The 26,846-nt window shown below is 37.6% G+C and overlaps 1 protein-coding gene across 3 annotated transcripts in view; it reads right to left on the bottom strand.

Moving 5' to 3' along the window:
• The window catches only part of LOC138715458 (A-kinase anchor protein 200-like), a 420,917-nt gene that overhangs the window by 142,579 nt on the left and 251,492 nt on the right, over positions 1–26,846 (bottom strand). The gene's annotated exons all lie outside the window — the stretch shown is intronic.

Here is a 26,846-nt window from a genome sequence, read left to right as displayed (position 1 = left end):
AGGAGTCCACAGATATAACGAAGAAGAGAAATCACGAATCATATAACATAACTGTTATGATGTTTTCCTCAGCCAACAGTAATTATTTTAAAATGAAAGGCTTTCATCAGCCCATGTCGAGGTAATAGTGATGTGAGAATTTAAATCAGATTAGTAAAGTTCTCAAAATATGATATTCGCCAATTCTTATTTCTTAATTAGTACTCTCACGGCAAGACAAACATAACAATGATGTTCTTTTGGAGTCTGTACTAACACAGCCATCAAGGTTAGACGACTTACAACTTTTATTTGATAATCTGATAAGTGATGAGAATATTGAGTGAAGAATACATGTGAGGGTCTTGAGGTTGTAAGGGAAGGAAGAACGCAACTATTTGTAAGGCGGAAAATTTTTCTGGAAAAATAATACATAATGGCGAATTTTCCATCTCACGTTATATTATCTTAATATACTTACGTTAATAAATCTTTAAACCTGATATAAAAAAAATGTCCTCGCTTCACAGCTTGTGAAGTACTCTTCTAACTCAATTCAGTTGCTGATACTTACTCTCAAAGTTTTCCAAATAAACTATATATAAATTTAAATTCAAGCTTAATTTATCCAATTTATTAATAATAATGTGCATTTATATTAATATACAGCAAGGAAATGACTCCAATGTAAAAGCCTCACAATGTCCTATTGCATGTAATTGGGAGTAAAATATTTTCTTTAACATTTGTGCACCATTGGTCCCAATAATGCTTGAGGAACAATGAAAGAGTATTACTTTGAAATAATCAGTACCTACTATGTAAAATGAAATACTGTGTTCGTTTTTTGTTGTTTCGAAATTACTGCAATATTTATATTTTCTTCATATACTGTATACAATTCATGTAAATAAATGATTCTTTACAAACGACTGCATTGTGAATTGTAACTGAGTAAGTCTATTGTTTCTTGTGTTACAATTATTGTCAATTATAGACACTGACAATAATTGTGTTTTTTCCTTCTGCTAAGTATGTTTATAATGTCCAAATGTCAATTTAAGTGAACACTAGAAGCGCAGAATAGATTCTTGTACATCCCTCCCGCTAAGAACTGGTAAGAGCAACACGTGAATGACGCAATCTGCACAGACCGGCGTTCCGCGCACATACACTGCACTTTCAGTGTCTGATTTCTGTCATGCCTGGAATAGATTAATCTTATCGATCAACCGATTAATTTTAAAATCCGATTAACTGAACCGATTGAAATTATCGTGTGGTGAAGGAAACATAAATGCCTTGTGAAGTTTGTGCAGCACAAAATCTTGGTGCAACAGACTCAAGGTATGACTGGCAGGTCATTAGTGTAAACTGACGTTCTTGTCTTCTTGTGTTAGAAAGCTAAAAGCAGTTACGCATAGATCCCTCCTTGATGGTTTTTCTTTTTGAAAACGCGGCTTAGGCGGTAATTTGTATTTTCACAGAGTATGTTGTATTGCGGACAAGTTGTCCTCTGTCAAAATAGGTAGTCGAGGTTCACAGTTGGAAGGGGTTAATGATCCGAGTAATGAAATTGCTTGGATTCAATTATTTCGACCACATGCACCTGATTTTGCCCATTAGTTACTTATGAAACAATCAAAGCTCAGCTTTCTGTGGCTCTAGTTTATCAGTTCACTTTCAAAAGATTGTGATTGTTGGTTATTCAGAGGTCATTATTTAGTGTTTTATATTATTTGTGAATTTTAGTTGCAAATACTGGTATGGCATAGTTGTGCACCGCGGTCGCTTGGGAGGCCAAGGCATGGCATAGTTGCGCCCTGAAGAAATCAGGTAGCAGAATGGACATGGCATAGTTGCGCCCTGAAGAAATCAGGTAGCACAATGGACATGGCATAGTTGCGCCCTGAAGGAATCAGGTAGCAGAATGGACATGGCATAGTTGCGCCCTGAAGGAATCAGGTAGCACAATGGACATGGCATAGTTGCGCCCTGAAGAAATCAGGTAGCAGAATGGACATGGCATAGTTGCGCCCTGAAGGAATCAGGTAGCACAATGGACATGGCATAGTTGCGCCCTGAAGAAATCAGGTAGCAGAATGGACATGGCATAGTTGCGCCCTGAAGGAATCAGGTAGCACAATGGACATGGCATAGTTGCGCCCTGAAGGAATCAGGTAGCACAATGGACATGGCAATGAACTTCCGGGTTCATTAAAAGCAGTTAACACTGTTGCCAACATGTCGCCCTACAATCTCGCTAACTTTTCAGAAAAAGTAGCTAAATCTCTTCAAAGTTTGTTTAAAAAATCCCCAGAAATGTCGCTAAAAATTAATAATAAATATCACTATATAAAAATAAGAATACACTCCACTTGATTCAATCATTGATACTACATTTTCTGGCAAATTGTAACACTTTTAAAATATATATTAAATATATTAAAATTAGCAAAAACTACAGTCTTATTTGCTTCACACGAACTGTCGGCACAAAATTCCAAAACTCAATTGCCTCGGGTCGGTTCGGAGTGGAAAATCTCCACGTTGCGAGGAATAACCAAGATTACATTAGCTGCAGCGCGCGACTTGTCACGTGACAATCAAAGTTGCCACCGTTTATGGGTGTTGGAGCAGTAGCATTGAAAGACAGACCTAACCCATGAGAATCACTGAATCAGTATCTTTCAACCCTGATCACTGATCACAAATATATGAGATCAGGCTTTCACGTATTAATCATTAGACTACTCAACATGCACCCATGCCTCTTCTAAAACTAAGAGGTGCACGACTTCAGTTGAATGTTTTAACTTAAAAGAAAGGAAAAAGTGGAAAAATATAAAAATCCACAGAAAAGTCGCTAATCGTATTTTACAAAATTTGTCGTCGAGACTGATTCAAAATTCCCTAGATTTAGCGACTTATCGCTAAATATGGCAACACTAGTAAGTAAATAAGTAATAATTTCAAATGTAACAACCAATCACAATTGTAGAGTTTTGTAGCTTCAATAATAAGCTACTTAGCTTGGTTGGCATATGCAGTTACATATCGGTATCAAAATCGTTTTATTTCACATGTAAGATGGATAATTGTTTGAAACGTGGAAATTTGAAATGGAAACATAAATCGGGAGTGAGTGCTGCGACTAGCCCATCTAGTGATGTGTGTCAATCCGACAAAGGTCAACCATGTGTAAAGTGAAGAAAGTACGATGATAAGAAATCAGATTTGAATTTCCTATATAGGTGACAAGGAGTGTTCAGGACCGAAGTGTGTTGTTTGTGGTGACATCCTTGCTAACAGCTGTCTGAAACTTTCTTTACTTCAACATCACTTCCACCGATTTTAAATTACAGAAAAGTTATAAATCTTTGTTATTAATTAGTTTCAAGGAGTTCCCAGTGATAGCGAATAAAACTATAACAACTAACCTGGACACTGCTGTTACGATTTGTCTGTGTAGATGGCAACAAACTAGGAAGCAAATTATGAACATTAAATCCACACGTTTGTGATGGGCAGGGCATGCAGCACGTATGGGCGTATCCAGAAATGCATATGGAGTGTTAGTTGGGAGGCCGAGACATAGATGGGAGGATAATATTCAAATGGATTTGAGGGAGGTGGGATATCATGGTAGAGACTGGATTAATCTTGCACAGGATAGAGATCTATGGCGAGCTTATGTGAGGGCGGAAATGAACCTGCGGGTTCCTTAAAAGCCGTAAGTAAGTAAGTTAGTAAGATGGCAAAAAACTGCTCACCTGAACGATCGTTTTCCGCTCTCAAAACGTTGAAAAACTACTATAGACAGAAGAAAGGTTTAGCAACTCGACAGTTCCTCAAATTGAAAGTGATATTACAAGGGCACTGGACTACGAGGATGTGGTAAATACCTTCGCCGAGCGAGGAGCAAGACGTAGAGCATTCCAGGACATTTTGGACGAGCCATAATATAAATATTACCAATTTACAAAATTTATAGGCTATGTATTTCATTAAATGTGAGAGGCGGGATTTTATCGCAGCCTTACTAAGTAAAGGCTTTTAAGGAACCCGGAGGTTCATTTCCGCCCTCGCATACGCCCGCCATCGCTCCCTATCCTGAGCAAGATTAATCCAGTCTCTATCATCATATCCCACCTCCCCCACATCCGTTTAAATATTATCCTCCCATCTACGTCTCAACTAACATCTATATACATTTCTGGATCCGCCCATACGTGCTACATGCCCTGCCCATCTCAAACGTCTGGATTTAATGTTCCCAATTATATCAGGTGAAGAATAAAACGCATGCAGTTCTGAGTTATGTAACTTTCTCCATTCTACTGAAACTTCATCCCTCTTAGCCTCAAATATTTTCCTAAGCACCTTATTCTCCAACACCATTAACCTCTGTTCCCCTCTCAAAGTGAGAGTCTAAGTTTCACAACCATACAGAACAACCGGTAATATAATTGTTTTATAAATCTAACTTTCAGGTTTTTTGAGAGCAGACTGGATGATAAAAGCTTCTCAACCGAATAACAACACGCATTTCACATATTTATTCTGCGTTTAATTTCCTCCTGAGTATCATTTCTATTTGTTATTGTTGCTCCAAGATATTTGAATTCTTATAAATTCCCAATTTTTATATTTCCATTTCGTACAATATTCTCGTCACGAGACATAATCATATACTTCGTTTGTTTTTTTTTTTTCGGGATTTACTTCCAAATCTATCGTTTTACTTGCTTCAAGTTAAATTTCCGTGTTTTCCCTAATCGTTTCTGGATTTTCTCCTAACATAATCTCGTCATCCGCATAAATAAGCAGCTCATGTAACCCGTTTAAATCCAAACCCTCGTCGACCTGGTTGGCAAGTTGGTATAGCGCTGGCCTTCTATGCCCAAGGTTGCGGGTTCGATCCCGGGCCAGATCGATGGCATTTAAGTGTCTTTAAATGCGACAGGCTCATGCCAGTAGATTTACTGGCATAGTAGATTTACTGGCATGTAAAAGAACTCCTGCGGGACAAAATTCCGGCACATCCGGCGACGCTGATATAACCTCTGCAGTTGCGAGCGTCGTTAAATAAAACATAACATTTCCAAACCCTCTCTATTATCCTGGACTTTCCTCATGGCACAGTGCATCTCCTTGCTTTAGCCCGCAGTGAGTTGGAAAAGCATCAGATAGAAACTGGCCTATACGGACTCTGCTGTAAGTTTCACTGAGACACATTTTAATTAATCGAACTAGTTTCTTGGGAATACCAAATTCAATAAGAATATCATATAGAACTCTCTCTTAACCGAGTCATATAACTTTTTAAAATCTATGAATAACTGATGTACTGTACCCTTACACTCCCATTTTTTCTCCATTATCTGTCGAATACAAAATATGTGATCAATAATTGATCTATTACGCCTAAAACCACACTGATGATCCCCAATAATTTCATCTACACATGGAGTTAATCTTCTCAAAAGAATATTGGACAAAATCTTGTACGACTCAACAAAGGTGATATTCCTCGAAAGTTACTACAGTTAGTCTTGTCCCTCTTTTTAAACATAGTGTGAATTTTATTAGTAACAACAATGTAATTTATTCGCCACAACAATAATTCCTTTCTACAATTCGCCTTAAACGCTCTCGTCAACAATTGGATTTTCACTCAACACAGTATTCGTTATAGCACTCCACCGACGACAATGACAATTTACTTGGACTAGTACGAACAACAATTAACTGTTAATCTTAACTAATATTTACAAAGCACTATTTACAAATCAGAACTATCAGTTCTCAGTTCACAGTTCTTCTATCTCAGTCACTCGAGTTCACAGTATCTCGAACCACAGACCTTCAGAGACAGTTCACTGTACTCGAACTCGGGTCCCTCCAACTGCGGTCCACTGCACTCGAACTCAGGTCCCTCCAACTGCGGTCCACTGCACTCGAACTCAGGCCTTCGGATGCTGACGCAGATGCGGACGCACACTCGAGTCGAACTCCGGCTGGCTTGCTTGCTCTGGCTTTCTCACTGACTGAATAACTGAAAACTCTGAAAACTGCTCTTTTATAGCAAAATCATAGTTGCGAGAACCTTCTACAGGTGTGTAGAGAATTATCTCGATATCTCTACATCGACAGACTTCTGGAATATTCGGGAAGGTCGTTCCACATTCACTGCGTTAAATAGCAGCTGCGCGCGCAGACTCGTCGCGTTGACGTAATACACCCTCTCTCTTCTCTCCACCGCGCGACGTCACTCAATGTTCCGTGGAGCCTGTGCGATCTGCTTTCTTGCGGGACGCTGGTCGTGAGTTCGAATCTCACGTCGCTGTCACAATAGGTACAATTATGAAATCCTTCCATTGATCTGGTACAATTTCCTTTTCTCAAATATTAAGTACAAGCTTATAAATTTCGCTAGATAATACGCTTCCACCCTCTTGTAGGCCTATTAATTCTGCTGGAATTTGATCCAGACCTGGAGACTTGTAATTTTTCAGATTTTCTATTGCAGTTTCGACTTCAGAAAGTATGGTTCGAGTATAAATGGCTCAGCAGTTTGTATTTGAATTTCGTCCCGATCATTTCTATTTGGCCTATGTACACTTAATAGTTGCCCAAAATAGTTTTTTTTTTTTTTTCCATCTGTTCAGGATTGAATGAGAGTCTGCAAGCAAGTCATCATTCTCATCCTTGATCACGTTTACCCTTGCATGATATTCATTCTTAAATTCCTTTATGCCCTTATATAAATCTCCAATGTTTTTATTCTTACTACTTGTTTCTACCTCATTCCGTTTTTCCTTCATTTAATCTCTCTTTTTATTAAAAAATGTACGACTTGCTTCCCGTCTTTCATTGAAATAAATATCTTTATTCGCCTCAACTGGATCCTGTAAGAATTTCGATTTTGCCTGTTTCCTTCTTTCCACTACCTTGGAACAATCTTCATCTAATCACGGTTTCTTTTTCTTAGTTTCACAATAACCTATGCTCTGCACAGCTGCAATTTTGATAATGTCCCTGATATTTTCCCCACACGCCATTAACATCTAATTCTTCCTCAACTTCGTCGGGACTTCCTAAAGGGCAAACATATTTGAAATTTCGACCTGATAATGTTGCTTAGTTTCCTCGTCCTTTAATTTCGGAATATTGAATCTCCTAATGTTAACTTGTTGCTCTACTCGTTTGGCTACTGAGTCTTTCTCTTAATTCTCTAATTATCAAAAAATGGTCAGAATTACAGTCTGTCCCCCTGAAGATTCGAATGTCTACTATACTAGCATGTCTTCGTTTATCTATCAAGATGTGATCTATCTGGTTGTGTGTCAATCCATCTGGAGAAGTCCAAGTATATTGATGTATATCCTTATGGGGAAATGTACTTTATACAACTAAATTATTTGATGTGACAAAGTTTACTAACCTAACGCTATTATCATTAGTAGTCACGTGTAGGCTCTCTTTTCCAGAAGTCGGTTTAAAAGTATCCTTCAGTCTTACTTTAGCATTGAAATCCCCCAATAAAATTTGCATGTGATATCTAGATAACTGATCAAAAGTGTATTCCAATTCCTCACAGACGCTATCCTTCATATGGTCGTCTTTCTCTTCTGTAGCGGCGTGAGCATTTATAAATACGATATCGTACCATCTACTGCTAGAGGTGGGAAATACCTAAAAACGCCACTGAGTTCATGAGCCGATTTAGAAGTTCAGGTCCCAGTCGGAGAGATACAGGTATTGGGCGGCGGTGAGGGAACAGGCGAGGGCTGATTTACTGTTTCTATCTATCGGATCTATCCATCGCGCTGTCTACGACTGGTTGGAAGTTTCTTATATACTAGCATTAAAGCTTAAGCCAAGACAATTTAGACAACGTCAAGTCACTGCGATATCTATAATAAATGAATAGGAACAAATTTTCAAATATAAATTATTAAATTCCTTCTACAGAAAAAAAAAACTTATAAGTAGAAATAAGTTTGTTTTATTTGAAAAGGCAAAAGACGTCACAACTGTTGGCAAAAAATACAGAATATTAGAGTAAACATTTGGGTTTTTAAGGAACCTGAAGGTTCATTGGTTCCCTCATATAAGCCCGCCATCAGTCCCTATCTTGAGCAAGATTAATCCAGTCTCTACAATCATATCCCACCTCCCTAAAATCCATTGTAATATTATCCTCCATCTCCCCAAACGTCTTTTTCCCCACTGGTCTCCCAACTACCACTATAAATTGTTACCAAGTACCTTTGTAAAAATTGTACTTCCCTGTACGACTGTTTATAGACCTAAGAGAAATATTACGTTCCTACATCCGACAGACGATAATCCTATGTATTGACCTACATTAATATTTACGTTTGTCCTTTGGTCGAAGGTTCATTTCTGGGTCCGTATTGTAAAAGCCCCAACTAACTAACATGATGTGTATATGAGGGGAGAGGACTACCTTGCCAGCTGCTTTGTACACACTATATTATTCTGTGTGCACTTAACTTCAGAGTAAATGTGCCTCAACTTCGAAGTTTATTCATGAGATTCGGAGTAAGATTTCCGGTTAGCGCACAGGAATTTTTCTTTAAAGTAAACTACTCTTATGTTCGTCCATGCTCTGGAATTTCGGTTAAGTTTAGATTTAAGACCTCTCTTGGCGCCACATAACCATGATCATCCTATCATATCATCGGAGTAATGTACTCCGCCCTCCAGGCTCTCCAGTGAGTTACATCTAAGCCGCTGCCAGGAGAGAACACCAGACATGTCAAAAGACTACTTGGTGGAATTAAAAAATTATCAGTAACATAGTAATGAAAGGCCCGTTATACGCCGCATAACTTTGTTTATGCCTGACGTACGAGATACAATAGGTAGAACAAGGAACTACTCCCAAGCACCTGCAGGACGCGACAAATTTACTTTCACTTGAAAAAGCAAGCAAGTAAACCTCTGACAAAGACGACCAGACTATATACAAATCTCTGTGCTGTTATAATCACTTTTTAGTGCAGCAGTCAATACTCGCATCACTTAGAACGGAATTTACTTTAAACAAAATGTGATCCGTAGACTACCTTAGAATCCCAGGATAGTAAAGTCCAAACTTCTCAAAATCGGCAGTGTCGTTTGGTCCATGCTTTGTGCTCTTCTTCACTTTTGTCTCTCTAGTAGGCAGTAATATTTTATTTCACTTCGTTTTGAAAAGAGAGATAGAGGGGGGGTGAGGGGGGGAAAGGAGGAAGATAGATTAGATAGATTAGATAGATAGATAGATAGATAGATAGATAGATAGATAGATAGATAGATAGATAGATAGATAGATAGATAGATAGATAGATAGATAGATAGATAGATAGACAGACAGGCAGGCAGGCAGGCAGATAGATAGATAGACAGATAGACAGACAGACAGACAGGCAGGCAGGCAGATAGATAGATAGACAGACAGACAGACAGACAGACAGACAGACAGACAGACAGATAGATAGATAGATAGATAGATAGATAGATAGATAGATAGATAGATAGATAGATAGAGAGATAGACAGACAGACAGATAGATAGACAGATAGACAGATATCGATAGACAGATAGATAGATAGATAGATAGATAGATAGATAGATAGATAGATAGATAGATAGATAGATAGATAGATAGATAGATAGACAGACAGACAGATAGATAGACAGATAGATAGATAGACAGATATCGATAGACAGATAGATATCGATAGACAGATAGATATCGATAGATAGATAGATAGATAGATAGATAGATAGATAGATAGATAGATAGATAGATAGATAGATAGATAGATAGATAGATAGATAGATAGATAGATAGATAGATAGATAGATAGATAGATAGATAGATAGATAGATAGATAGATAGATAGATAGATAGATAGATAGATAGAGAGATAGACAGACAGATAGATAGACGGATGGATAGAGAGATAGATAGACAGACAGACAGATAGGCGGATGGACAGAGAGATAGACAGACAGACATATAGACGGATGGATAGAGAGATAGACAGACAGACAGACAGACAGACAGATAGATAGATAGATAGATAGATAGATAGATAGATAGATAGATAGATAGACAGATAGATAGATAGATAGATAGATAGATAGATAGATAGATAGATAGATAGATAGATAGATAGATAGATAGATAGATAGATAGATACAGATGGATGGATAGACAGACAGACAGACAGACAGATAGATAGACAGACAGACAGATAGATAGAGAGATCGAGACAGATAGATAGATAGATAGATAGATAGATAGATAGATAGATAGATAGATAGATAGATAGATAGATAGATAGATAGATAGATAGATAGATAGATAGACAGATAGATAAAGAGATAGATAGACAGATAGAGAGATAGATAGACAGATAGATAGAGAGACAGACAGACAGACAGACAGATAGACGGATGGATGGATGGACGGGATGGGATGGGATGGGATGGGATGGGATGGGATGGGATGGATGGATGGATGGATGGATAGATAGACAGACAGGCAGACAGACAGATTTGAATTTCTAAATTTGGATGGAAAACATGACTCTTTTCAATGTAAAATCTGCATTGTTGGGAGAACAGGATAAGAGCAATCGAACCTCCACTGCTAAATTAGAAGGTAACACGTACAGGTAAAAACAAAACCTTTCTCCTTTCTTCCTCATGTTTCACCACCTTTCATACAGACTTGCAATCTAATTTCGACGGAGATACTGCACAGGACTCAGATTATAGAGCCTGGGAAGAGAGATGTGGAAGAGGGGAATCCCGTAGGTAAGAGATGTAGGAATGATCGAAGCCATTCAACGTGTATATCATGAAAAGTGTTGATTTCAGACACAGTAATACCGTATATAATTATGACGGTTCGGATAAAGTAGCTGTATCAGGATAGACATCCTTGGTCCGTATGTTTTGTTTACAAACATTAACTAGGCTGTACTGTCCATTCATTGGTGATTTCGCTAGAAGGTGGGGACCGCTCTTACCAGCAGTTAATGTTTGTAAACAAAACGCAGTGACCAAAAATGCCTATCCTTTTACAGATACTTTATCCGAACCGTAGGCCTAATAATTACAAAACAGTTACTCGCAGACTTGTAATTCATGAACTTCCTGGAAAATTGAACTTCAGCAAATTTACGTATACAATATCCGAAGTGGCATTGCAGTTAAGATTTATATGACAGCGTAAGTTTCTACGGTGTTTCAGTGGCCTAGACCTTCTGCCCGTCACGTAAGTGATCCTGATTTGATTCCTGATGATCTATAGTGACACTTATGGTGGACAAGTTCGTAGTTGAGATTTTCTCGAGGTTCTCCGGCATTCCCGTGTTAGCCATTAACATCATTCTCCCTCATTTCCATTATATTATCATTCCATATCATTCTCAGAGCGCCGGTTGGTTTAGGAATAAGTGGTAATGCCTACTTGAAACCTGGAAGCTCAGCAAACTTTAGTGCAGTCTGCTGGTGTGGGTTGGAAATGTGCTCAGCGGGAGGTCAGTATTCAAAGTGTCCCCAAAGGGACATCGCGCTTAGGATTCATCCTTCTTGAGGAATATAATATCACAGCATATGCCGCCACTATCCATCAAGACATTACCAAAGAGTTAATTCAGTAAAAGAGAGAACATCCATGCGATTATCTTCTTTGACTACCACTTCAGCCAGGAGTGTTTCAGTAGTAAACAGACTTCACTTCTCTACGTGATCAGACAGGAAATATGCCGTATAAAATTGTGAGACACTTGAATTACCGTGTTGGCTGCCTTTTTGAGGATCGGATGCGAGTTGCGTCCATGAACCAAGGCGCACATTGGCCCACTGTGTGTCTTATACAGTATCTTATAAGCAGGCTTCGAGACTTCGGACCCAATAGAGCAGTTCAGTGGGAAATCCGCATAACGGCGTGCTGGGAATGGTGTAAAGCGTATAGTGGGTGGGAATACTGTAGAATGAATGCGAACAAATACGCAAAGAAAATCGCTCTGGATTTGAAGGTTCTGACGAATAATTTGGTTTTCGTACAAACCCATTTTCAAACTGTGTCTGAAACTATTACACGATTAGAAAAGTCAGAGCAAGAGATGCCGGAAGCCCTCAAATTAATTTAGAAAATGACACAGAGAATTAATGAGGCACCAAGTACACCGGTTACTGAACGTGTAAAACAGAAGTGGAAATCAATTTTATGTAAAAATAACGGATATGGAATATTGTGTAACATAAACAGTAAATTAGTGGGCATAGAGTCACCCGAGAATAAAGGACTGTGTCTTAGAGACTGCAATGATATTAGGTTTTTTTCGTTTTGCTCCTATCACGTCATGCGACGTAGAGCGTAGCTTTCTACAGTACAAACTTTGGCAGATAACCGAAAAAGATTTACGTTTGAGACACTGAGAATGTATCTTGTGGTACACTGCAATTCGGTACTGTAACTGCATTTCCTAAAGACGACCAATAGGATAAATGAAATTAAAATTGCTACATGCTTATTTCCACCATTAACAATGTGTATAATTAAACACAAATCCTTATAAAAGACAGGAGAATAAATGCTTTTCACATTCTTTTGACATTGTCATTGTGTAATGTATATTTACTTTCAGAATGTACATATGTGCGTGTTTCCCCATACTACCGTACTCTACTCTAAACAACAACGTTGTTACCTCAACACATCTCTACCTACCTGCAGCGAGTCAACAACCTATAGTGCATGCACAGTAAACTTATTGCATCGGGTCCAAAGTCTCGAAGCCTGCTTATAAGATTGTTCCAGTCCGACAGATGAGCCGGTGGCAAAAGTAAGTCAGATGCAGACAGCGGGCTTATCGTGCAGAAGGAATCCATCTTCAGAAATTTTCCAGGGACGAATTCGAATAATTCGATTCCGAAACTTCAACAGTGCGTTTTGATGTAGCGGTTGCAGTTTACAATGATGTCTAGCTACACAAGAATCACGCTTAACCCTCGACACTTACCTGGGGTCTTTTCTGGCCCCACCCCATATTTTATTCTCAATAGCTACATCTATATACTCCGAAAAGTTTCAGTAACCCAGATATGCCATCCTTGATTGTTTTAGTTTGATTTACAATCAAAATTATTATTATATATATATAGATTATTTTGTCATGTTTATTACTTGGATTCATGGATGACCCCACCTATAGAACACGTTTTTACATTCTAATTACAATTATTTTGCAGTGGTAGTGTTGTTGTAAACAAAGTGAACATGTATTTTGAAAAGTGAACAAATGAAACAAATACATGCTGGGTAACTTTCGGTGCTGGACCCTGGACTCATTTCACCGGCATTATCACCTTCATCTCATTCAGACGCTAAATAACCAAAGATGTTAATAAAGCGTCGTAAAATAATCTACTTAAAAAAAAAAAAAAACAAATACAGCATAACTGCCATGTAGACTATGGGTAAAATGTTGTAGGCTCAAGAGCAAATACAGCACATGGGTTTATATTTTAGTAGTGGCAACTATGCTGCAGCGATGCCGTGCAAAGGAGCCAGGCAATATCATTTATATCACACGTTGCTTGCATGCCTCCCCTCCCTCAGAGCTAATGAACTCGCCCTCCCCCCTCCATGTCCGTTCACAGTGACAACCAGTGTTGCCAACTCGATGGAAATTCCGTCAAAACTGACGGAATTTCAACGTAGCGGACGGGAAAAAATGACTTTGACGGGTGACGGATTTTCTGGCGGAAATTACGATTTACATCGTCTTTTGACATTTTTAGCTGCTGTCATTTTGAATTGTTTAATTTTTGGGAGATTTTACTTTTTATTTGAACAGCCCTGCTGCCTGTTCCCTACTATGTTTAGGAATCGCTGTTTCAGATTTCCTCGTAATCAAGTTAGATGTTGACGAATTATTATTTTAATCAGGATTGGTAAGTAAGTTATGTTAAAATTTGCTTTGTATTTATTTATTTGGTCTTTTTTTTAATTTTGACGGATTCTGACGGATTTCCAGGTGTTAATACTGACGGGAATACAATTTATGTGTTTGCAACACTGGTGACAACAATAAGACGAGCAGTTGTGAGCAAGCGATGGCAGAATACAGTCGCAATGTTGTCGAAGGAGGAACAGAGAAGCTGGTTAAACAGTCAATGTACTAGTGTCACCAAGGATTGCAAGAGGATTGCGGTGCGGCTGCGTTGCCTTACTGAACAGTAACAAGGTGGGTTAGAGCCTTCAGACAAGGACGCGAAAGTGTGTTGGACATGTCTCGATCTGGTCACCCCAGTAAGTGACGAACATGTACAGACTGTGTCCGCGTTAGTGGAGACGAATCGGAACTTACCGATTCGTGAGTCTGTATCTTGCACTAACTCACGTATCGGTAAGTTCCGATTCGTGAGTTAGTGCAAGATACAGACTTAGCACCTTCGACTGTGTTTCACATCCTGAAGGTCCGCCTGAAAATGCGGAAAATTGCCTCAAAATGGGTTCCGCATGATTTAATGGACATGCAGAAATGGCAGCGATATGAGCTTCTCGTACTCTTGCAGCGTGAAGGAGAGGTCCTCTTACGGCGTATCATTACAACTGATGAGACCTGGGCCAGATCTTATGAACCTCAGCTGAAAAGCCAATCGGACGAGTGGCGTCATCACGGGTCACCATGAAAAACAACAGTTCGGCAGACTCCCACCAATGTGAAGGCTATGCTGATTCTTGTCTATGATTGGAATGGTGTGATCTTAAAGCAAAACGTTAATGCGGAGTACTATACTGTTTTCGCTGTAAGAAAAATCCTAATGTAAACATAAGCACGTTGCTGTCATACCCGTGATTGGCTCCCACATGACGCAGGAAAATATAGGTCGTATTTGGGAACCACAATCTTATATTATTTGAAAATAGAAAATTGAATTCTAGTTGTTAAATACGATAAAACATTTAACTTTACTCATATGTAAAACGCTATGTAAAAGAAAAGCTACATTTATATTTTGTTATGTACTATGAACGCGGATGAATACCAACAGTAATACCGAGGTAGTCTGTTCTTGTAACAAGCTGGCATCACTTGAGCTCGTAGTTGTTCACTTAAGCACGTGGTACTGAAGTATGGCTTCTGTACCCTCAACTGTCCATTGTGAAGACATAAGACTTAAAAATAATTTAATTTCAGTAATTATAAAGTAAATGTCTCCAAAGCAAACGAATGCATAGTAGTGAGGTTAGGCCTACTTGACGAGTAACGGGAAATGTTTAACATGAAACAGAATGTACAACAATAGGCGGGAACATGTACTGAGAATCTATGACGCCAAACAACGGCCAATGAAGCCTCACTTCAGTCACGTGCTATTGTTTATATTGGGATTTTTCTTACAGCGAAAAGATTATACGTTCGTTTTTTGTGAAACAATCTGCGAGCACCTCTGAGCAGAAAACGGCGACACTTTGTGGATAACCCACACATCGGGTGCATACAGGAGGTGTTGTATCTGAATTGTTATTTATTTTTTTTATTTTAGTAGGTTATTTTACGACGCTTTATTAACATCTTAGGTTATTTAGCGTCTGAATGAGATGAAGGTGACAATGCCGGTGAAATGAGTCCGGGGTCCAACACCGAAAGTTGCCCAGCATTTGCTCATATTGTGTTGAGGGAAAACCCCGGAAAAAAACCTTAACCAGGTAACTTACCCCGACCGGGAATCGAACCCGGGCCACCTGGTTTCGCGGCTACACGCGCTAACCGTTACTCCACAGGTGTGGGCTGAATTGTTCAATCGCTGGGGCTGGGAAGTGCTCTATCACCCGCCATATTCTCCGGATTTAAGTTCCTGCAACTTCGATCTAATCCCTAAGATGAAGAACCCATTTCGCGGGACCTGCTTCCGAACAGTTTACGTCTTACAGGCAACCGACCGCTCTAGTCGCACCATCAACAGATTAGGCAGTTCCAACGGCTTCCGCATCGCTGAGAACACGTAGTACGCAACGCTGGTGACTACATAGAAGGCTAGTAAAACTTTGAACCATGTAAGTATGATATGTATTGAGAAAAAAATAGTTGCCAGAACTAAAAAATCAACCCATGTATTTGTATCTGTAAAATTAGCTATATTTCTTCCTATAACCATTACAGGTTTGCCATTGACAAAGAGTCTCGTGATACAATAAGTATAGAGAAATGCCTTGAGACTTTATGAAACATATTTTTGTTGTTACAGTGAAAAATAATGTGAATTTATTTCCACTCAACAATAGGATTTTATTCTTCCAACAATAATTCCTTTTTACAATTCGCCTTAAACGCTCTCATCAACAATTGGATTTTCACTCAACACAGTATTCGTTATAGCACTCCACCGACGACAATGACAATTTACTTGGACTATTACGAACAACAATGAACTATTAATCTTAACTAATATTTACAAAGCACTATTTACAAATCAGAACTGTTAGTTCTCAGTTCACAGTTCTTCTAGCTCAGTCACTCGAGTTCACAGTATCTCGAACCACAGACCTTCAGAGACAGTTCACTGTACTCGAACTCAGGTCCCTCCGACTGCGGTCCACTGCACTCGAACTCAGGTCCCTCCAACTGCGGTCCACTGCACTCGAACTCAGGCCTTCGGATGCTGATACAGTTGCGGACGCACACTCGAGTCGAACTCCGGTACACAAGACTGGCTTGCTTGTTCTGGCTTACTCACTGACTGAATAACTGAAAAACACTGCTGTCGTTCCTTCGCGTCCGTAATTTATAACCACAGCGACGTAGCCTCGAAAGTTCGAATTCGCGATTCTTCCACTTCGACGGATTTCTCGGCCTCTCTAGGCAAGCAGAAGATGCGCGCGCAAACTCCCTCGCTGCGTAGGCCCTTTCCCCTCTCCGCCGCGCGCCGTCCCATAGTGCTCCGTGGAGCCGTGTCGGCTCACGCGCATTCTGCTCTCTTGCGGGACGCTGGTCGTGAGTTCGAATCTCACGTCGCTGTCACAATAACAAAGTGAAATAGATTGAAACACAAAATAATATACGAAATAACGCAAGAAGATGTGAATTACAGTCATGGTCCCTTTGAATTATGCCTGGAAATAGCTATTAATCCTTTGCGTGTTTGTTTTTAAAACAATATGTTTAATCTGTAACTACAGTCAGTGTATTGTTATTAGTATCTCTTTGTTGTTACATATTGCTTTAAAAAGAATTTGTTTAATTTGTAATCTTAAGTCATTTTTTCTACTATTCCTTTACTGTACTGTTTACATTTGTTTTTAAATCTTTTGTATTGCCTCTACCATTATATATTGCCCTTCAATAATTTCGGTATTCGTAATTGTAACTCATTACTTGTGTTATATTTTAATTATTGTAATTGTTCCTGAATCATGTATGTAACTTGTAACAGTAAATCATTGCTTGTAATATCTCTTTATTACTCTTAACTGTTTCATTGTTCATGAATTAAGTATTAATTTGAAAGTGAAAGTGAAACTTTGTTATATTAATCTACTATTGAGTATCTTTTTAAGATCGTGATTTACTCTGACACGGTTAGACATTCTTGTATATCTTTTATATTGATTATTCCTCAGACATCTCATTAATCTTTAACAGGAGCCATTCTTTCACTAATGTGCATGCTTCTACATAATTCATGTGAATTGTAACTGTGGCCACTATTTTATATTATCACTTTACTATTGTTTATAGGTTATAAAATATGTATTTTGATGCCAACTATAACCCTAATATACCTCAGGGTGAAATAGGGTTTATTAAATTGGATAAAAAAAATTCTTCTTTCTACTGCTGGTGATGATTACTAAATTAATTAATTGTCTAAATATAATAAGTAACACTTGATGCAATAATAACAATTTCCTTTTTGTGTTATATTTCAATGAGAGTGAATGAGTTCTCTGATAATTGAAAAAATGAAAACACAGATACAGAATAAATAGTCTGCCATTAAACTAATTAAATTAGTTGATTAATTCATTGTTTAAACATGATACAAACGTTCAATTTACTTAGACCGTATATAAAAATGCATTAAGCTATAAAATATCCTAATTATTAACAACAAATATTCTTGGGGTCATAAAGGACCCCAGATAAGTAGTATGAAATTCTAGTTGCGAGGGTTAAAAAAGAAAAGAGCTTTCCAGCCGATCTCGTGCTCTTATCTCTCAGCTATGTTGTGTAGTCTCGTAATGTTTTGTACGCAGGCGGGGACCCATCCTCAGGCACTTTTCAATAGCCAAGATTTTCAATAATAGTCGTCGTACTACATTTGGTGGCCAGTCCTTTGTTAATCGCATGTGTTGGAGAGTTATTTACAAATGGCTTTTAAGGTACCCGGAGGTTCATTGCCGCCCTCGCATAAGCCCGCCATTGGTCCCTATCCTGTGCAAGATTAATCCAGTCTCTATCATCACATCCGACCTCCCTCAAACCCATTTTAATATTATCCTCCCATCTACGTCTCGGTCTCCCAACTAACACTCTATATGCATTTCTGGATTCGCCCATATGTGCTACATGCCCTGCCCACCTCAAAGTCTGGATTTAATGTTCCTAATTATGTCAGGTGAAGAATACAATGCGATGTGTTGGAGAGTAATAAAAAAATAAGAATAAGATTTTTTTCTATTCGGTATCTCCTATCTGAATTTTGATTATCAACGAATTTTCGATCTAAACTTAATAGATTATAATTAGACACCGGAATGTGGCCACTACTCTTTGAAGTTAAGTGAGTACGGAGTTTGTGCAATGAGACAAATGACTTGACGAAGAGTAGTCGCACGAATTCCGCATCAAGGACAGCAACCACAATACACATATAAAAGAATAATTTCTGAGTAGAGCTTCGTTGTGTATTAAAATAAATAAATAGCCTACAGTCTTTGCTGTGAACTTCTAAATTCAATGTTACTGTTTCACTCTTAATGAAATGTTTTAGTCTATATTACAACAATTATAATTATACGTTGCTAAAATGTTGTCTTCGTGAAAGACGAACTTCAAAATAATACTTCAAAACAATTTTCAACTTCATATTCCAAAGCTGGGAGTAAACATTTTGTCAGCTTTCTCTCATCCGTACCAATGTGCACCACCGCTATCCTTACCGAATTCTATTCCTTGCAAGGAAGGAACATGATTTTAATACATTCAACCCCTGAACAAGCGAAAATGGAAGTGTCAGCATATTCGGGTAGTAGGACGATGACTACCAAGTAGTCTATAAGGGTCGTATTCGTAGACATTCTTAGCGCGGGCTTCTGGTGGATGATCAGCGAACTAACGTTTTTCGTATTCATAAACCAGTGTTAGCGATATTTATTTATTTATTTATTTATTTATTTATTTATTTATTTATTTATTTATTTATTTATTTATTTTGCTAATAATTGTAATGTAAAATATAATATATTAGAGATGGGTAAAAATAGCTGGAACAGTTTATTTGAAACTACTTCACAATTGAAACTATTTCGATACGAAACAGTTTCGTGATATAACCTGTTCCAACTGTTCCAAAGAGTGTTACACTGCTCCAGCGATCTCTTCAACGTCCCACATGGTTTCAAGAGATAAAGTGGTAAACAGTTCAATTTCTAAACAGTTTTCCTCTTCTTTGTTGTCTGTAAAGGCCACGTGTAGCGCTATCATTGACCTCCAATCGAAAGTAGATATAATATTATCCATGTTCCACACGGTCTTCGTGCAACAGTAGCCTATGTAGGATCGCGTAATTTAATTGTACGAATCAAATTCCCTAATAAATCTCCTAATTATTAGCTACCATTGATGGAGAATATGTTCATGGTGCCCTAACAAAGTGTTAATTATTAACATACCGCGAAAAATATCATCGGCTAATGTAATCGTTATTAAACTCTCCTAGGGTTATATGCGTTATTTTTACTAAAATCGATTCATTTTTATTGTAGTTATTTATTGTACCCTTAACAGTAACCTACGTCGAAATACACGGAACTGATTCAAAGGCGATTCAACGGCTTTGAAACATGTTCCCGAAGCAGATGAGAGGTTGAAACAGTTGGAACACTTGAAACAGTTGGCACTGATGTAAACATTTTGTTATGAAACTGTTTCTTTGAAACTGTTATTTTGGAACAGCTTCGTTCATGAAACAGTTACAATCGAAACTGTTTTTAGTTTATCCCAACTCTATATATCCAGAAAAACATTAGCTCGCCCCTGAAAGAGTAGAACTCGTGCTCAGGGGCGGATTCGTGAATTGAAATTAGCAAGTATACAATACAATTTGTCTTATGTCTACTATGCAATTAGAAATGATATGATATGAATCCTATACAAGTAACCAGTCGATAGCCTGGGCTAGATTAGCACGCTCGTAGCGCGGGCTAACGAAAGTCTATGGATAGCACTCTTTGTCTAGCTTTCATTACTCAGGTAATCTTTTTGTACTTTGATTTCTATTTTAATTTTAATTGTAATTATAATTGCAAATTTGATATTAATTGTAATTTTATTCTTCACTAGCCGTACCCGTGCGCTCTGCTGCACCCGTTAGAAATAAATATAAGGTAATTACATAATTAAAATAGGACATTTGATCCAGGGAACATTCGTGTTTGATAGAAGGATAAATCGTTTAATATGTTACTTAATATAAATTTATTTAAATAATTAAAATGCGATCATTTTGGTCCAGAGACTACTTATTGGTGCAATGACAATTCCTTTAACATGTTTCTAATTTTTATTACATGCAACCATACTTTAATGAACATTGACATCATTTAGATTTAATGTATACTTTATTTTACTTGTTATAGGTTTCCATTGAATTATGGTAATAATTTAATTTTAACCCTTGTTTTCTGCGTATTCAGTAAATGGCGTTTGGCCCACTATGGTTCTGAACCCTTCAAATAGCTTAAAGTATATTATATAATATTACATTACATATATATTATATATTATATTACATTACATTACATTATATTACATTACATTATATTATATCAGAAGCTACTGTAATAACATTATAGCATTATGTCCATCTAGAGAAACTACACTTTCCAATGGTGAAATAATAATTAATTATACAGATCGGTTAATTTAGCTTCCGATATTACGTCATACAAACACAGGAACATTCTCTGTAGGCTATATTTTATAGCTTTCGATTGTTGCTGTCCAAGGCCCCTTATAGACGAAGTCATTTGTTTTTTTATTTCATTATACGGCCTTGGATGGCAGTTATTTTAATTTTGAAACTCATTTATCTCATTAAATATCAGTCCTATCAAAATTTTTCAAGGAATAAAACTTATCGCAAATTATTTTTAAAGAAACTTTTGTTATGTAACATTTTTCGCAAAAATCAATAATAAGCGAGATATTTCGATTTATTTAATTCAGGCCCCCTTATAATCCCCCCCCCTTTAAATAATGTATTTTGAATGCCATACAGTCTAAAATCTAAGTTACAACGAACATAATTTATATTCCAATTTTCATCGAAATCCGTTCATCCATTATCGCGTGAAAAGGTAACAAACATACAGACAGACAGACATACAAACAAAAATTTCAAAAAAGCGATTTTCGGTTTCAGGGTGGTTAATTATATATGTTAGGACCAATTATTTTTGGAAAATCGAAAATTACCAGAAAAATTTCGGCTACAGATTTATTATTAGTATAGATATTGTAGTTTTAATCCCCTGGAAGAGGAGCAGAGAAGGTCTGACGGCCTTATCTCTACTAGGTTAAATACCACTAGTAGTCAGTGAAGTTCGATGAGTACTGAGAGGCGAATACTTTTGAAATAATGTCGCTCAAACAGGCACTGCATTAAGGAAGAAAGAAGTGCCTCTGTTCCGGTATTTTAAGCATGCGAGAAACACGTATTTAAATTTAACGCAGCAATATCCGAAACATGGAACAAAAGAAACACTTTACTCGGAACCTTTCATTGTAAGCCCTACAATGAAGATCTAAGATATAGAAATGGGAGGAAAATACGTAGATCGGCCTACACAACAGCAGACGCAGTTGCCAAGCACTCGGCGATCTTCAAGCGCTGTATAATTTACTTTGCTATATATTTCATTTTACATAATTAATTTCCACTGGAAACAGAATAATGGAAAGCCATGATTACAAAAGTGTGACCTCTCCCTTGTCAGTGTAGAGAAATTAAATTGTGTTACGTACATAACAATTATCTCCTCCCCGTAGCAGAAGCTACACGTGTAGCCTAATGCATCTACAGGGGCATTTTATTTTTATTTCAATTTTTATTGTACCTAGTTTTTGAATGTACTTCACTCCCACCCCGTCTACTAACGAAGTTCCAACTGTCCTCCACACAGAACCAAGGTCACATATAGTAAGCAGTATTGAGTTAAATGAGTATAGTACGTTCCAAAAATATGTTCGCGTTTTCCAGAGACGAAAACTTCCAATATTGAATCATATTTTCGTACAGGTACCGTCGTCCATTTGCCTACGTCGCATCCCGATTTCCCCCACCTGCTTCTGCTCGCTGCACTGTAAAGACTACTGGCTGGGCTGTCTCAGCTCTTTTCTGAAAACATTAATTTCTGTTAGGAATTAATTGGACGTCTACGTAATATTATACAACTGTTTAAAATAAGTTAAATAAAAGGCCTCGTTAAGTAATTAAATGTCACGTGATTTACTCCCTTTCTACGATCCTGCGATACATCCACTTGGACGGACAGTAGATAGTATGTCTGAGTAATTTTATCTGTGCGGGTCGGGCAGAAGTAAAGATTGAATTTACAGTACGTAAGGTACTCTTTTATAGAGTAGGTACAGAATTATTTCAACATGAGTTACTAAGTATGAAGGACGAAAGTGGTAAATGGAATTAGATGCAATAGTCTATAGTGCGACAATATGCACAAAAGAACAGAAGCCTGTATCGAAATGAACGGCCAACATTTTCAAAAATGTGTTTAAATATCCATCGCCCTGTCCATATTATCATTATTTTTCATTTTAATTTCGTTCTCTATATTGTACGCTAATGTGCTGTAGACAGTGTAATATACACTGCATAATGAATACGTTCGTGAGTAAAAACACTTATTGTTAATACTGTACTGTATTTTAATTAAACAAAACCTAATGAAAATTATCAAACTCAAAATTGTGATATTTCCTAGTTTACGTAAATGGATGAACTACTTTTCTTCCCTCCTATACCTAGTACAGTGATTTGTTTGTATTTTACGCCAGTATCATCGAACTCCAATCGTGGAAGGGGGTAGCAAACAGTGTTTCCGGTTCTCAAATTTAATCCAAAGGTATAGCCAGGTTAATATTAGAAATGCTAGTAAAAATAAAATGATGTCCCTGTACAACGAAACACATTGCAATTCACCACAGTCCGATTCTGACCCCTCCTCAAATGATGCTGGATGCATCCGCAGAAGCTAAATTTAATCTTTGTGCGTGGCTTGCTTAGTTTTCTACAGCAAGCTCACCGGTCAGATTGTTAATGTAATGTGTAATTCTTTGTATGGGAAATATCGAACTTAACATCCGCAAGTCTGCGGATTTTACAGTGAAACTGTGCAGAAAATGTATTTCAGGAGTCATCAGATTTTCCTTTCTAACCATCTGTTTTCTCTTCCTAGTGGTTTTTTTTTATTTATGCGAACTAGATTAATTTATTTATTTTATTGGGTTATTTTACGACGCTGTATCAACATCTAGGTTATTTAGTGTCTGAATGAAATGAAGGTGATAATGCCAGTGAAATGAGTCCGGGGTCCAGCACCGAAAGTTACTCAGCATTTGCTCTATTGGGTTGAGGGGAATACCCCGGAAAAAACCTCAACTCAACCAGGTAACTTGCCCCGACCGGGATTCGAACCCGGGCCACCTGGTTTCGCGGCCAGACGCGCTAACCGTTACTCCACAGGTGTGGACAACTAGATTAAGAACCAGGTAAATAAATCTTCCTTAAACTTAATTTCTGACTTGGAATCCTAACGATTCTGAAGAACTATAATACGTAGTTAGGCCTATGACCTTACAGCACTCCTGCATGAACTTGTGGGCTATACATATCACACAAAAAGTTGTAATAATGTTGGCACCCGCATAGACTGGAGTGACAGCGTAGGCCTATCTGTTCTCACTGAATGTAACTCTACGATAAGAGCTATTATAATAATATTAGGTTAATGCATAAGTTCGTCATCACAACGCAGCGTTGTTAGGAGTTAAAAAAGTATCACGGGATTAGGAGTATCAGGAATTAGGCAACTTTACCCTATACCCTATAATTCTTTATTCTTTAAACTTATTCGATAGTCTTGTCCACTCTCATTGCAGAAGATATTACATTTTAATAAAGTTGTTGGTTTTATGAGGCAATTAAAATCTGATGTGATGTTATAACACGAGGAGTCATCAATATATTGCTCAGTCAGTCATCTAAATGGTTGGCCATGATTCAGATTATTTGTCGGTGTTTTTCACTGCATTGTAATTGTTCACATTTTTTTTTTCAGGATCCACTCTAAACCGATAGTTGAATGATTCAGGAAAGGACAATTCGACAGTTTTCCACAGCCATGCCAGTCAGTGGAAATTTGCTCGCTCTAGCCAATCCTTGCTCATAGATACATACACAGCTCGCTTCCCTTCCCATGGCTGCAAAATGAGCAGCAAGGGTCTTGTATTTTTTTATTTTATTGAGTTATTTTACGACGCTGTATCAACATCTAGGTTATTTAGCGTCTGAATAATATGAAGGTGATAATGCCGGTGAAATGAGTCCGGGGTCCAGCACCGAAAGAGGGTTTTGTATAGTAGGGGGTGTGTACACATCAAAACACATGCCTTTCAGTATAAAAACAGAAGAAGTCCCACCAAAACTTATAATTAGAATGAAAGATGAGTGGAACAGAGAAAAATTCCCTCCAGCACCGGGAATTGAACCCGGGTTTTTAGCTATACATGGTGACATTCTATCCACTAAGCCACACCGAATTCCCATCCAGATGTCGGATTGAATCCTCTCAGTTTAAGTTCCAACTCTTGGGTTCCCTTTAGTGGCCTACCCTCATGCACTGCGTCATAGATGTATGACAGTGGCACAATGTCCATACATGTGCAGAGGTGCACTCGTTATGAGTGACTAACTGGCCGGGATCCGATGGAGTGCACAAAGGTAGACCACTAGAGGGAACCCAAGAGGTGGAACTTAAACTGAGAGGATTCAATCCGACAACGGGATGGGAATCCGGTGTGGCTTAGTGGATAGAGCGTCAGCACGTATAGCTGAAAACCCGGGTTCACTTCACGGTGCCGAAGAGAATTTTTCTCTGTTCCACTCATCTTTCATCATATGATGACGCAGAATTTCTGTACGGAAATATCATAATAATAATAATAATAATAATAATAATAATAATAATAATAATAATAATAATAATAATAATATATATATATATATATATATATAATTTGAACTGGCAATGGAAATTACGGGAAAACGGCTGAACGGATTTTAATAAATGAACCCTCATTTTGAAGCTTGGAACCCAAAGTTTTTCGGAAAGATAGTAGTTTTCAGTGAAATGTTAATTTTCCTACATCATTTTCCTATTTCCCAAAATCCATCTTTCGTCAGTTTTGAGAACTAATTAATTGCATTGCAGAATAAAACAAAACACACACTACAATAAACAATAGACTACTACACGAAGCCATGACCTACAGGATTGCTGACATAGAGTTCAGATGGCTCAGATTCTTTCGCATCATAATGCCAATATGTAGATCTTAATTTGTTAATTTTTTGATAACGTATAAAAAATAATTTGTGCGAGATCGTGGGTATTTGCTTGCTTTCCGCACAAAACCAATACGCGGTAAGTGTGAAATACCACATTCAGTATTCCCAACGTAACACACATAACAATTTCCCTATTCTTACCGCTTAAGCGTCATATTCATTTTACTGCTTTAGGCTTTTAACGTATTATTTTTAAAGACGTTCAATATAGTAATAATTATAAATTGGAAACTTACCACTGCAATTTCACCTAAATTGCACTGTTAATTATTGTTTTTAAATATTTTGCACAACAAAAGCACATTGGTACTAGGATTCACAAAACTGCAACCACAGTCTCCAGTGCATCGACTTCCTGCCAGATGGAGGGTTTATCAAATGCTGCCATCTATAGTGCTAATGCTTCAACTTCGACGGAAACTGGAAAATCGATATTCATGCAAAAAAGTTTTACAATAGAAAAAACTGGTGGTGGTGCTCCAGTGACTCTGAATAACTGCACAAATGTGACAATTAATTTTAATGTGCAGAAATAAATAATTTTGTTATATTTTCAATGTGCAGAAATAAATAATTTTCTTAAAGTATTAACATGAAAAATAAATCATTACATAACCTTACCGTTTGTTTTAAGTTCGCATTTATAGACTGGGGGGGGGGGGGGAAGACAGACGTATATCACGGCCTGCTGGAGTATAGTAAACACAGAAAACATTTTATAGGAACAATGTTGAAGATAGATATATTTGTTTTCCAAAATTTCCGTCATTGAACAGAAACCAAGATGGAGATTTCATTGCAACTAATTAGAAATTCCTCTTTCAGGTATGTAATAAACGATCTTCGCACAAAATAATGTACGATACACGAGCGGTATGTTTGTTTTCATGTTCTAGGAAATTAAAAAAGCTCAACTACGTTTCGCTTTTTCAATCTTTTCCTCGAACATGAAAACG

This window comes from Periplaneta americana, chromosome 15 (assembly GCF_040183065.1).
Source record: "Periplaneta americana isolate PAMFEO1 chromosome 15, P.americana_PAMFEO1_priV1, whole genome shotgun sequence".
Lineage (NCBI taxonomy): Eukaryota > Metazoa > Arthropoda > Insecta > Blattodea > Blattidae > Periplaneta > Periplaneta americana.
This window is presented reverse-complemented; position numbering and strand designations above follow the sequence as displayed.